At 37.9% G+C, this 13793-nt stretch overlaps 1 long non-coding RNA gene across 1 annotated transcript; it reads left to right on the top strand.

The window, feature by feature from the left end:
* Window positions 1-7885: 7885 nt before the first annotated feature.
* On the top strand, window positions 7886-8241 carry LOC110675823. The gene is made up of 2 exons (XR_002499826.1): window positions 7886-7986; window positions 8050-8241. It is a non-coding gene; the product is annotated as an uncharacterized LOC110675823 (long non-coding RNA).
* Window positions 8242-13793: the final 5552 nt, after the last annotated feature.

The raw sequence follows: 13793 nt of genomic DNA, 5'->3' as shown, positions 1-13793 counted from the left end.
GTGCATGCTGTTTATTCCGTAAATAGACAGGTATTACAGTCCTTTATCTTTTACTGAAGGCGCGAGAATGCTGAGCAATTTATTTTACGACTCAATTCAATATAACAGGTGTGTGCTAAAGCCTTCCGTATACTGGATTCGTAGAAAAAAGAGCCCATAACCTGGCGGGCTTTAATAAAGTGTGAATTTGACAAATGATTGCGCGCCTTCGGGCAATATAACACCCATATCCGACTCGACGGCTAAGCGGGGGGGGGGGAAAGATAGTTGACGGGCGATACAAATTTCTCATGTGTATATTTATGTAGAGTAGATCCTACTTTTCCTCGGCGGATGACGGAGCCAATAAAAAGAAATCGACAGACCTCAGCGATGGAGATTGCACAGAAGTTTCCTTTTTTTTCTCTCCCTTCAGGAACTCTTGGTGTCTCGGATGTGGATCGCGTAATTTATGATCCCATTTGCCACTGCCAGTCAACCATAAATTTCCATCTCCTCCCATTTTTCTCCGCTGTTCCACCCCAGACCACGCGAAGAAGTTGGCTGCCCTGGAAGTTGCAACCGGCGGAGAAGAATTTATAGTTTTCTTCCGAAAAATATATGCAACGAAATCCTCACCTACACCCTCCCCTTGTTCCGCACCGTAGTGCACTTTGCGGTGATAGGGAAGTAAAGTGAACAAACGTATAAAGAAAAAAAAGATTCGCGAATTAGGCGAAACTGACAAAATGTACACAATTTAAGAAACTATAGCGGTGAAATTGTAGCTTGATTGTCTATTCACTGCACTTGAACTTTTCCCCTTTCGATAATTTAACTATTCAAAAAACGCAAATTTGTAGAAGACGAAACTTCACCTCATGCAAAACCACACACTGTATTGATTACGCCTGTGTTTTTGTTTATCAAAGTGATGGGCGCATCTGAAATCGAAATCAAAACACGGCGAGAGTAAACGGCGGCACTGCAAACAAAAAATAAACATGGCGGGCTTAATTGAAACCAGAATGAAAACACGGCGCAAAAGTAATAGGCGACACTGAAAATAATATCGATTACAGGCTCATAACATTGGGCGATACTGACATTCTTGAGTGCGTTTAAGGCGAAACCTTATAATATTTTTTTATTACGAAATAGCTAGGAAAATTGAAGGAGATGTGTGTGGTATTGATGGGGATTTTGAAACTAGGTTTATGAAATGTGTATTAAAGTGAAAAGGTTAAAGTTTGAGTATATTTTCTCCAATTGGGATTAAAAATTGCACAAGAAAATTTCATTGGTTATTTTCTCATTGCTATTGATTTGTCAGATAGGCCCTTATCGCGAATCCCTCTCGAAATATGACTTATTAAGACAAGATAAGGAAAAATTACCACTCGAAAATGGGATGAGGCAACACGAGCTTTCGCAAACATAAATGCGAATGTATAAAGGCAGAATAGTAGTACCTATTGGCATGGGCGTAGCCGGGATTTCCATTAGGGGGAGGAAAGCAACGATGATTATACACTACTTCTGCCCCCTTTTTGCTGAGTAAAGGGTCCACTATTCAAGTCTGTAAAAAGCGTTTTGAACGGAAGTTATTTAAAGTATTTTTTTTAATCGGAGTTGCTTTTTTTGCTCTTTGCAGTGAATGCTGGTACAAATTGAGTGTCTCGAAAGGGCCCGAGCAGACGAGTCGGTTTGGTGTTTTGTTTTTTTACCTCGATTTGCGCGCGATTTGCCGGGCAGTGCACAGTGGTCCGATCTAGAACAAATGTCGGCCAAAACCTCAAACTCTCTTTAAAATAGCTGAAATCATATATTTGACATATTCCATGCCATATTTAAGTATTATGGACTTTTATTTTCAAATGTTTTTAGTTTTGGACTGATAATTAGAATATACAGGTTTGGACACCTACGGGGCCCAGATAGCCGTAGCGGTAAAAGCGCTGCTATTCAGCATGACCATGCTGAGGGTCGTGGTCAATCGGCAAAGAAAGCTCTCAGTTAATAACTGTGGAAGTGCTCATAAGAACGCCTAATCTGAGAAGCAGGCTTTATCCCAGTTGGGACGTAACGCCAGAAAGAAGAAGAAGAAGAAGGTTTGGACAATACATTTGCAATTTTTTTAATCTTTCATACAAAACGGTCAACTCTGGCAGGCTAGTTCAGAGTTATTTACTGACGGATTTAAATACAATTTTCATAGCATGTCAGGCATAACATGTATTTCAACATATATTTTTGATTTTTTTTTTTCCATACACAACTCCAATAGCTAAAACAACAAAGTGAAATTTTTGACGAAAATTTATAAACGATTTATCCAAATATATGGAAGCTCTATACAAAAACCATCATAAGCATATTTGTTCATTTCTTTTAAATGTATAACTTTATCTTTTTAATATGCCGAATATTCAAATTTGTAAAACAATACGATGAACTCGTGATTTGAAAAATCACTCAAAAATATACGATGCAATTCATGTGATGTCTAAAAAACTGTGGAAATTTCATGCAAATTTATCCATAAATATCTTAGATTTAACCCTGCTTCAATGCAAGTATCATCAATTTCATCAGTTTCAGCATGATTGCCATGTCTATAGCTTAAGTCTGTTTTCATACTTATTTTGGTAGCATAAGCAAATCCACGTAAGTAGTGATTTTTCCAATTTGTTCAATATTATCTGGAGGCTGCATTCGAAGAAAATAGTTTCATTCGACCATGTTAATAAGCTGTAAACATATTATTAAGTACCAATTCAAATTTTAGTTCAAAGCACTTCAATACCATAATAATACAAAATAAAGTGTGAACAATATTTAATAAGGCTATAATTCCAAAATTTCATAGAGGCGTAGAGAGCCGTAGCAGTAAATGCGCAGCTATTCAGCAAGACTCACGTGGGTTCAAATCCCACCGGTCGAAGATCTTTTCGTAAAGTAAATTTTCTCGACTTCCCAGGATATAAAGTATCATCATACCTACCACACAATATACACACCAAATTTCCTATCCATGTTTCAGCAATTTCGTTTGCTGAAATCATTTCAGCAATGCATAGTTTTGCTGGTAACCAGTACTTTTCGGTTTATTTACTGAAATTCGGCAATATGATTTGCTGAATACTTGTCAAAGCTTTCAGTTTTGCTGATTTACAGTATTTCATTTGACAGATTTGAATGTTTGCCGTAAATCAGTAAAGATTATTACTGATTTTACATCAGTAATCTTTTTTTTTGCTGTAAACCAGCAAACAGATCGATCTGTCAAACGCACAACCGGAGATTTTCTATCACTCTTTTTGTTCGAACTTTTTTGAAATTTATTAACTTCATTATTTATTTGAATTTGATTGTGGTACATATCTAAATTCTAGGTGATATCTGGTAAGTAAGGAACATTTTAATAATGCTTAATATTAATTTGCGATCGTATTCTAGGATGGTGACAGTATTGGACAAGAGAAATTTGGATCGGCTATATCTCTTTCCCACAGCGCATGATATTTTGTTGTTCCGATTTAAGTGTTCAATTATTGAATAACAATAAAAGTGTTTTACATTTGTAATAACAAACCGTCTTACAATATTTTATATGGAAATTACCAACTACTATCATAAAAAAAAACGAATTGAATTTTCAATTGCTGTAGAGCAAAGAAATCAATCAATTGCTGATCGATCAGCAAATTGTATTGCTGAATATTCAGCATAACAACTGTCACTTTCATCGAAATTCACTTTGCTGGATGATCAGTAATTTATTATTTTGCTGGATGGATTGCTGGACTTACAGCACAAAAAACATCAGCAAAAATTTGCTGATTTCCAGCAATAAAAATTTGGTGTGTACACATGCAAAATTGGTTGATCGGGAAAAAAAAGTTCTCAGATAATAATTGCGGAAGTGCTCATATGCAATATGCAACTCATTTTTAAAACCATAATATCGAAATTTGCAGAAAAGAGCAAGAAACTCTCATAATACTGGACCCTACAAGATTGCTAAATGTATTGCTTGAAAAAATACCTTCAAACTACTAGTGTGATAAGAAATCCTTCGATGTTTTTTTTTTTAATATGGCACAAACCTCCAACCATTTATATAAGTAAACAGGGTCTTGTATGGATAAGTACCGATGTTCTTGGTCCTCCAAGGACTTATTGGAATACATGGAAGATGATCTACAAGCCCAAGCAGTTGTATATTGAAGGTTTTTAATAATGGCATAGACTCTTAACACTTCATATAACTAAACAGAGTATTGGATTGATTTGTACTTCAAGGACTTTATCGAATACAGGCGTCAGATTTATAAGCGTAATCAGTGGTTTATTGATAGGTTTTGATTATGAGATACTTATTAATTGGGTCCTAAAATGTTGAATAAAATCTTGTTTTTATTTAATGACACGAAAGAGCATGTTACTGCAACTATTTTAGCAATTTTCCCCGCTCAAATGACGGCTATATCATATTTAAAATTTAATTTAAAAATTGGGGCCATAAATGAACCTTGACACTTTTGATCATGTTTGACGTTCGCACAATCGACAAAAACACCACAGGGCTTTTAGTTTTAACACTGGGGTTGTTAAATTGCATCTATATAACGGAGTTTTACTCCTAAATTGATAAATCCTGATTTTCTTGGTTCTGAATCAGTCCTTTTTCTTCCATTGATGAAAATTCGTCACATATTGAAAAGGCTCAAATCAGTATAAAAACTGATCTAAGTGATGCCTAATCGATAAAGTTTGGTGAAACCTGATAAAATTTAAGCAAATTGTAATTAATTTTGTGCATCTATAAGCGAAAATAAATTTTATTACGCGTTTGAAATTGTTCGAAAATTGAAACACCAGGTTTAAATTTTCGACCGGTCGAAAAAGCATGCCATGATTTCAGCAAGTGATGTGTTTTAGTTTTCGACCCTTCATCAAAAGAAAACATCGTTCATAGTGATGGTTGTTCTTTCGTGGAGTTGAATTTCTTGCTTCAACGGTTTTTAACCAAAACGGTAAGACCAGAATGGAGGAGGAGACCGAATTTGAAGAGTTGATATTCGGCAGTCAGCTACGGGGATGGCTAGTGAAACGTGACTCAATGTTGGAGCATGTTGAAGGGTTTCTTGATACTGCTGAAAGGCAAAACTATTTTAAAGACAGGTGAATTGATAGAGCAAGATAAATAATATCGCAATATTCTTAGAAAGGAGTTGAATAGAGAATCCGAAATGAAGAAACAAGACCACACTGAAGCAAAACGATGCGAGCAAAATTCGTAGTAAAAAAAAAGAAAACAATGTACCGAAATGACCCATAAAATAAAAGTCAAAGCCTGAAAAAGCAGTCAAAGTCGAGAGCTAAAAGAAGAATTTGAGTTTTTACTTGAACTATTAAATAATGAAATGAAATAAATATTTTAAACAAAATGGTTTTACATGTTCAAATGACAATATGCCATTGCTGTACTCAGGGTTGCGATGGATCTTCTTCGTGAATAATGATCGACGCATCTTCGCCAACATTCGCCAAAATTCATTTTTCATTTTTGCGTCACGAAGAGCATCGCAAAAAGCGAACGGATGCAACGCCGAAGAAGCAAAATGAACACACTGATAAGTGGTTCGCGAAGCCTTTCCACTCGTAGGATTCATTTATCCACGCGCTGTTCATTCTCGTGATTCATTGCAAGGTTGCTTCTTCTCGTAAAGTCAAGCAACCACTCCACGCTAAGCCAGCTCCACGCAGCGCATGTGTTAAAACTACACAGAATGAGGCAACCAATGCAGAACTGGCTGACTGAGTGAAAATTCTGTGTAGGTCGCACTCATTCTGTGAGTTGCCGACGTGTTGACCTTCGGCTGTCCGGGATCGATGGAAATGGAACTGTCAGTCATCTACCGCGCGGCAGCAAACAGTTGGCCGTTGGTAAGATGGGGAGTTTTCTGAGATGTTTTCTAGCGAAAAGCCGGAAGATGGTCGCAAATGCGAAAGTTTTTTCCCCATTTGCTTCCGCTTCGGCTATTCAAATGAAAAAAATGTCTGAAAATCTTTAAAATTGGAATGTTTTTTTTTTTTGTTTTTAGAAGCAAAACAAAAATGGAAACGAATTCCGCATTCCAAGCGTTCCTCCTCTGTACGCAATTCACTCATTCAGTTTTGTTTACCACCGTTTGTACAAAACTGTGTACAACCCCTTTGCACAGAATCTGTGCTGCACGAAAAGTGGCCAATTTTGTGCGCTTGGCACTTATTTTTTAGCGGAGCAAGTTTAGCATGATTGTTGCAAGCCGGCATGAAGATGATCGAAATGAATATTTTCCTGTTCTTCGCGAAGAGCAGGCAGCGTGGATCGTACCGTTCACATTATCGAGCGATGGAAAATCACCTATCATCGGGTGAAACAGCGATCCGAAAATGAAACACGAACGAATGAAGCGCCCGAACGGTTGTTTGTGTTTATTCGCAGATTCTGTTTTGATGCCTACGCAAATTCATCGTGCCTCGCGTTTCCGATCGTTGTTCAGCAACATTGGCTGTACTATATCCTATCGCAACAGTAGAATATAATGTAGTTTGATCCACGTAAAACCGTTTAAATGGTAGAAAAATCGATCAGTGTTCATGAATGTCGCTTTTCCTTGATCGTACAGGTTGTACATAAGGATCAAGAATCCATCATTCAATCATCAGCAATCATCAAAAATGAAAAAAAACACACATTGAACATTGCTTAAATTTTGAGCAAAAAAAAAACGTAAAACGATGATGGTTATTTTCTTCTCAAATTATGATATCGTAGTTCACAACTTAATCACGCAATTCCACAAACAAACTATTAGACTATTGACGAAACGTTTTACATTCAATATCTTCAAAGGATGTGACAAAACCAGTGTTTATGGTATTTAGGGGCCTTCCATAGATCTATCAGATAATAACTGTTGAACTGCTTATCATAAAGTTCGTTACGGAAATAGGAAGCATACATTGTTTCCACTGGAATGTAATTCTAAAAGAAAAATCATCGAGGAATATTCAACAGTTTCAAGTTTTTTGCATACAATATACCCGCTATATTATTTCAATCTGGTACAGGTCGAAAATTAGCACATGCATGGGTCGAAAAATAAAACAGTGGGTCGAAAACTAGCACAAAAAGATAAAGTCATTAATCTATAAAAATACAAAAAAAATGCAATGAAATATCATCTAATAGAAATTAAACATGAACAAATAATATGTAATAATGTTATAATAATGTCATAATGTATAATTTGTGATAATGTTTCTATTCGACTGCCAAATTTGAATATTAGTTGATGCTTTTTTGCAGGGTTTTTGGAAATTTTCCACTCATATGCTGGTTTCATGGGTCGAAATATAGTGCTTTTACCCTATTGTTTTGATTCGTATCGATGTTCTTGATCTTACATATGTAATCAGTTGTTATTGATCATTTTGAATTATGAGAAATAACTCTAAATTATTCGTATAACTCTGCTGAGTTTTAATTCGTGCCCCTAACTGTTAATATAAGTAAGTGGAATATAGTGCTTATTTGTGATGATATTGATTAGACTGGCCGTTAAACAAAAAAGTTGTAAAACTCAACGAGGCACTCTCTAGATATATGCCTTTGTTTTGGTCCGAGGGTACACATACGGACTGTCCTACTTATATCTACACTCAAAAAAATCCAAACGTTATTGGTACGTGGAAAATCACGTACATCATTCCAAATTCATTTTGCCTCCTATTCACTTGTCTAAGGTAATGTTTACTAGAGCATGTATAGTTACCAAATGCTGACCCGATGATTGTTACTGTGGCTACCAATCGCACTTACGTGACATTCACGTAGGCCCATGTATTCATTTGGGCATCTGCATTTCGTGTTCATTCTCTCTTGAGTTCAAATTTGAAGATGGTGGTCGCAAGTTTCTCCAGGAGCTGCTGGACTTCAAAATAATTGATTTCAAGGTAATTATGTGATAAATACTGGAGAATCATAAATTTTTATACCTCATGTAATATCAATTACAGATTACGTAACGTTGAACAGCAAGTCCAGCCAACCTTGAAGAGAAACCCGACATTTTTTAACGGAAGGAGACCTGGACAATCTTGAGAAGAACGTACCTTTGTTTTGATGGAATGTCACCGTGTCAGTCAGTGTGTTGCTGAATATCTTATTGGAAATAATGATATAATATAATAAATAGTTTAATCTGTTGAGTACTTTTTTTTTATTTGAGGAGCTACTGCATTGCATAAGCCAATGCAAAACAGAATTGGCTTCTATGCAATTATTCTGATATCATTTAATGAATAACCATTTACGATTTATTGAGACGCTTCGTAAAAGCTACGTGGAAATTCATGTAGCTGTGACGTGAAACTTCGATGGATCTGATGAGGTCCATTTGTTCATGCGTTCATTCAGTGCTACTGATGATCCACGTAAGTCAGTGGTCACCAAAGTGCGGCCCGCGGGCCGCATGCGGCCCTCGAGAAGGTTTTGTGCGGCCCGCAAACGAGTTTTGAATTTTAATATAAAGTGGCCCGCATGACTTTAATAGCAAGTTGATTGTTAAAATCATAGTGGATTTGTTTGAATATTTTTGATGATGAACATTTGAATAACTATCAAAAATTACTGAAAAATAGATTGTTTTGAACAACTATGGATAGAATAGAACATCCTCTAAAAATCTCAATTGTATTGTAAATTCAAGACTGTTCAATCGCGTGAAAAGGTTTTTATAGTTTTGTGTTCTGTTTTTTTTATATGAACTACGTAAAAATAGTTTTCTGTATTTTGCATACCGGTATTAAAGTACGGTACGATCCATCTTTCAAATACGTTAAACTATTAAGGGATGTGTTGAGGTAAAATGAAAGACATCTGATTTGGTTTACAGCTAGACGTAGAAAGAGAACGAGCAGCTGCTCGCATCGTTTATTATCATTTCAAATACAATATATATTATTCACGTTGTCGTGGTGTATGTTTAAGGGCAGCATACACCACACTGTACTATTTGGACCATGATAATATCCTGGAGAGAGCTTTGCTAAGGATACATTTTTGAGATTTAATGTGGAGTCATTAATACTAGGCTGATACAAATATTAACTTTCTTTGATGTCAACCACCCCCTTTCCTTTTGAAAAATCGAGAAAAAATGAATATTCAAAACGTGATTCCTACTCTGAATTAATCATACATATCGGTTAAGTATTTTTGGAGATATCTGAAAATTACGGAATGATGTTTTTTGAAGTTTTCATGACCTTTATTAGGCCAGCGTTGCACCAGAAACCTAAATGCTCATTACACATTTTTTTACAACATACTCTCATTAATGAATTGTTCTGAAGAGTGAATATTCGATTACTACGATAGAAATTCTTCGGCCTGCGAAATTTACGCTGATTATTGCAACACGACGGCCCTTCAAAGAAATTTGTAAAAACTACGGATCCAAATAACCAATCATCAATATCGACACAAATTCTTAAACTAGGAGAGTTTTTTGAGAACTTGTCAAAAAATGGTGCAAAAATATTGAGGAACAAAAAAGTTATCGCAATATGAATATTTTTTATGTGTAAAAAATTAAGCTGCTAGTAAAGGAGTTAAAAAAATAATATTTGTATCAACCTTAGGGGGTCTTACATAGTGTTACGGTTGATACAAAAACTTAAAATTTTCCATACAAAAGCTGTTACGTTAGTCTAAATTTGGCAACTTTTCGTTACGCAATATTTAAATGAACCCTTACTTATCTTGCGGCCCGCGCCATGATTTGAAAGCATTGAGTTGGCCCGCATAGTTCGTTAGGGTGAGGACCACTGACGTAAGTGCTACGGGAAAAGTGGGATGGAAAAAAAACCACGTACGTTTTCACGTAACAATGACGTTTGGATTATTTTGAGTGTAGCTTATCTAATCTGACCTTGATCTTTCTGGCTCGGCTCAAGCTCAGGCGATGTCCAACGATGGATGTAACGGTGGGCCAGCCTAGACTACTGTTGGTTGCTGTAGCGAGCGGTCGACGACAACAACAACGACGACGAGGGCGAATGGATTGGTGCTTCTCCGATGCTATGAGTGGTGCGTGTCCTGGCTAATGCGCTTCTTGCATGCGAGTTCGGTTGGATTTCGAACCGCCAACTGTCTTGAGGCTATCGATATGAGAATGCCACTGATGATTTGGCTTCCAGCGCGCAATTCTCGGGAGTCGTGGAATGCTCCCAGGCCCGTAGGTGCGACGATGGGTCACTGGCCGCACGACGAGGCCTATAGCCTACAAGCCGCCAAGCTTCCGGATCCACCCAGAAGACTCGTAATGGTCGAATCCCCCTACAACCTACTTCCGGTTCTAGAATCCGGCAGGAACACCTTCGCGTGAAGGATTCGGTTCCTTCACGAATAAAGAAAAAAGAGCACACACGTGTGGATTAGCATCTAAGGAGAACATGGACAACACAACTTCTCCACAGGACACACAACGAATTACAACAATTACCTGAGCCTCGAGCAGAAGATACTTGGTCTTGCTGATTTGACGACAGCAACTATCTTAAACCAAGATCTACAAAGTATTAGGGAACCAGGAATGGCCGTGAATATTCGGAATAATACGGAAGAACTACGGAAGTATAATAAACACGTTTTAATTCTTCGAGGTTAGATATTCACGGAATTGAGCAGGGATGTTGAGCAGTAGCAATTCCGCTATTCGACCTTATTACCAGACCCCTTGTCAGACAAATGTCATCATTACATTTTTAGCGAGACGCATCAAGTTCTTCTGGCTTAGATGGCCATACCGGCGATGCCATAACTCATCACACTTACGAATTTCGCCACATGAGTATAACGACGACGCATTCATCGCCTTTACTCCTTCCACCTCGTAAAACTCAAGTTCGTAGAGCAAACTACCACGCTTGCCAATTGCAACCACCTCTGAGCCATTAAAAACTTTCACAGTCCCATTTCGAAAAACTACCGACATTCCCGCACTTTCAACTTTTCGAACCGAGAATAAGTTACACCTCGCTTCGGGTACGAAAAGTACGTCCTTCACTTGACACTCGATTTTCTTCTGACCGACGACTGAGTTCACAACTACAGTACCCGAGTACTTCGCAACGACACTTTCTCCGTTTTTCACCACGGCAATCTCCATTGGTCGCTCCAGTCGTTGTAGCCTCACGAAAAGATCTCGATTATTTACAATGTGTTCAGAAGCACCCGAGTCCACAAACCACGATACTTTCTTCATCACGCAAGGATTTTTGACACTAACGAAGCACACACCCTTGCTTTCTTCTGAGAAGTGGGCGGTGGGCTTCGGTTTCTTCTTCTCTTTCTCCTTTTCCTTCTTCTCAGGACACTCCGATGCTTTATGGCCAATCTTTTGGCAGTAAAAGCACTTAAATTTCTTCTGCTGTCCTGCATACTTCCCTTTAGTGCTGCTACCGAACGCCGCTGAATCTTGCTTTGCTGCTGCACTTACACCACCGGATGCATTCTGCTTGATTTCCTGGTCCAACAGCCGGCATTTCGCAAACTCTAAAGTGAGCGTTTCGGCTGGCAACGATTCTAGCGTCGTAACCACAGTTGCATACTCGTCACCCAAACTCAAAAGCAATCCACAGACAACATCAACATCTTCCATCACCGCTCCGATTCCGCGCAACTGCCGGACGAGCGATTCGTACCGTAGGAAATGTTGCTGCAGTGGTCCACCTTCGTATTTCAGCTCCTTCAATTGCCGACTTAGGTGCATCCTTTTCGCAACGCTTTTACGCTCAAAGACACGAGAAAGTGCATTCCAGATCGCCTTCGGTGTATCGAAACCCTGCACATATTCGATTTGGCTGTCGCTAATCCTGGAGACGATGAGGGATTTGCATTTGCGTTCCCTTTTCCTCACTTTTTCCATCTCCTTCTCCTTGCGTTCTTTCTCCTGTGCATTGTCCTCCGCCTTGACGACCAACTCATCCCGTTCCCGTGCTTCCGTCGTGATGAAATCCAGCAGATCATATTCATCCAGAACTACCTCCATCCGATACTTCCACGTAGGGAAATTGGTCCCGTCAAACAGCTGCACACGATGCACATCCTTTTCCTCCTCCATTTCTCTCATAAATTCACTTTCCACGACCGTTTATCATTCCCGAATCGATCACTCGCCTTTTACTGGGGCCACAACCTATTAGGGAACCAGGAATGGCCGTGAATATTCGGAATAATACGGAAGAACTGCGGAAGTATAATAAACACGTTTTAATTCTTCGAGGTTAGATATTCAATAACAGTGCAATGATGTAATGATGACATTTGTCTGACAAGGGGTCTGGTAATAAGGTCGAATAGCGGAATTGCTACTGCTCAACACAAAGGACACACAAAGAATTAAAATCAATGCCATCATCATGGCCGAGTTACACCACTCACATGGGAATGCCTGTTCCCTTGCACTTGGGCCTACTAAAAACTTCCACACTTTTCTTATAATTTTCCGACTTTTTCTAAAATGATCATTTAATAAGAATCAATTTGCAAAGGCATATATGTGGGCCTCTAACTCACTTGGCGATTTCAAACAGCTTGTAACCACTAAAAAAAGATCTTATAATTTCCACTGACTCTACTGGGACTACGTCCGCTTTTGATCACTGTTCGACTCGGAAAGGCTGATGACCAGAATGTTTGATTCTTTGTTAGACTTATATAATAGATTGTTACTCACAATACGTAATCCGTTACAGGATACTCATCAGTTAGAAGAACTGAGTTAAGAAGTAAGTGAGTTCAGAGATAGCTTTGAGATAGAAGAATGGTGGTTGCTATACCGACCACCGAGAGGCGCTACCGTCATATAAGTGATTGGTTGGATATGACTACTTCTTCAATAGGGTACGATTGAATCAGACTTTTCATGACGAAAAGATGATCAATCGATTTATTTAAAAAAAAACTAAAACTGGTAACAATATTGTAACCATGTTACAAGTTAAGAATAGGGTCCTAAAGCCCTGTCCCAATTTTAGTGCCAAGCGCTTAAGTTTAGGTCAAGAACACATGTTTACTCAATTTTTTATTGTTTTCCGGTAGTTTAAGTCCAAAAAACAGTTTTTATGTTTATTTTAGATTTTGTCACACCCCTTGGCTTAAACTCAAATTTTGGGTGTATTTTGTTTTCCGTGTTTCTTCCGAAATGTTAGATAGGAACAACCCCGGTGTCATAACTATAACCCCTGTGGTGTTTTTGTCGACTAAGCGAACGTCAAACATGATCAAAAGTGTCAAGGTTCATTCATGGACCCAATTTTAAAATTAAAGGTTAAATATGATATAGCCGTTATTTGAGCGGTAAAAATTGCTAAAGTATTTGTAGTAACATGCTCTTTGGTGTTATTAAATAAAAACAAGATTTCATTAAACATTTTAGGACCCTATTCAAAAAATTGTTATGACATTAGAGAGCATTCCTAAAGAAAACTCGTGACGGGTCTCTACATCTCAGAGCATAGAGTATATTTGAGCTTGTTGCGATATACATATTTGATAACAGTAAATTGGTAAAAAAGGTCGCAGTTATTCATCAAGGGAACGCTCATAGAATATTTCGCTGCAGATCAAGCTCTGTCCCAGTTTAGACGTTACACTCGATGAAAATTACTTGATAGAAGAATGGATTTTTTGCAAAATATCAAAAGCTCTAATTCAAAGATCTGCCAATGTGGCTTAATGCAAAAATAGCCTATAT

Source organism: Aedes aegypti, chromosome 2 (assembly GCF_002204515.2).
Source record: "Aedes aegypti strain LVP_AGWG chromosome 2, AaegL5.0 Primary Assembly, whole genome shotgun sequence".
NCBI classification, from domain to species: Eukaryota; Metazoa; Arthropoda; class Insecta; order Diptera; family Culicidae; genus Aedes; species Aedes aegypti.
The sequence above is the reverse complement of the archived record's forward strand: the minus strand, read 5'-3'. Positions and strand labels throughout refer to the sequence as shown.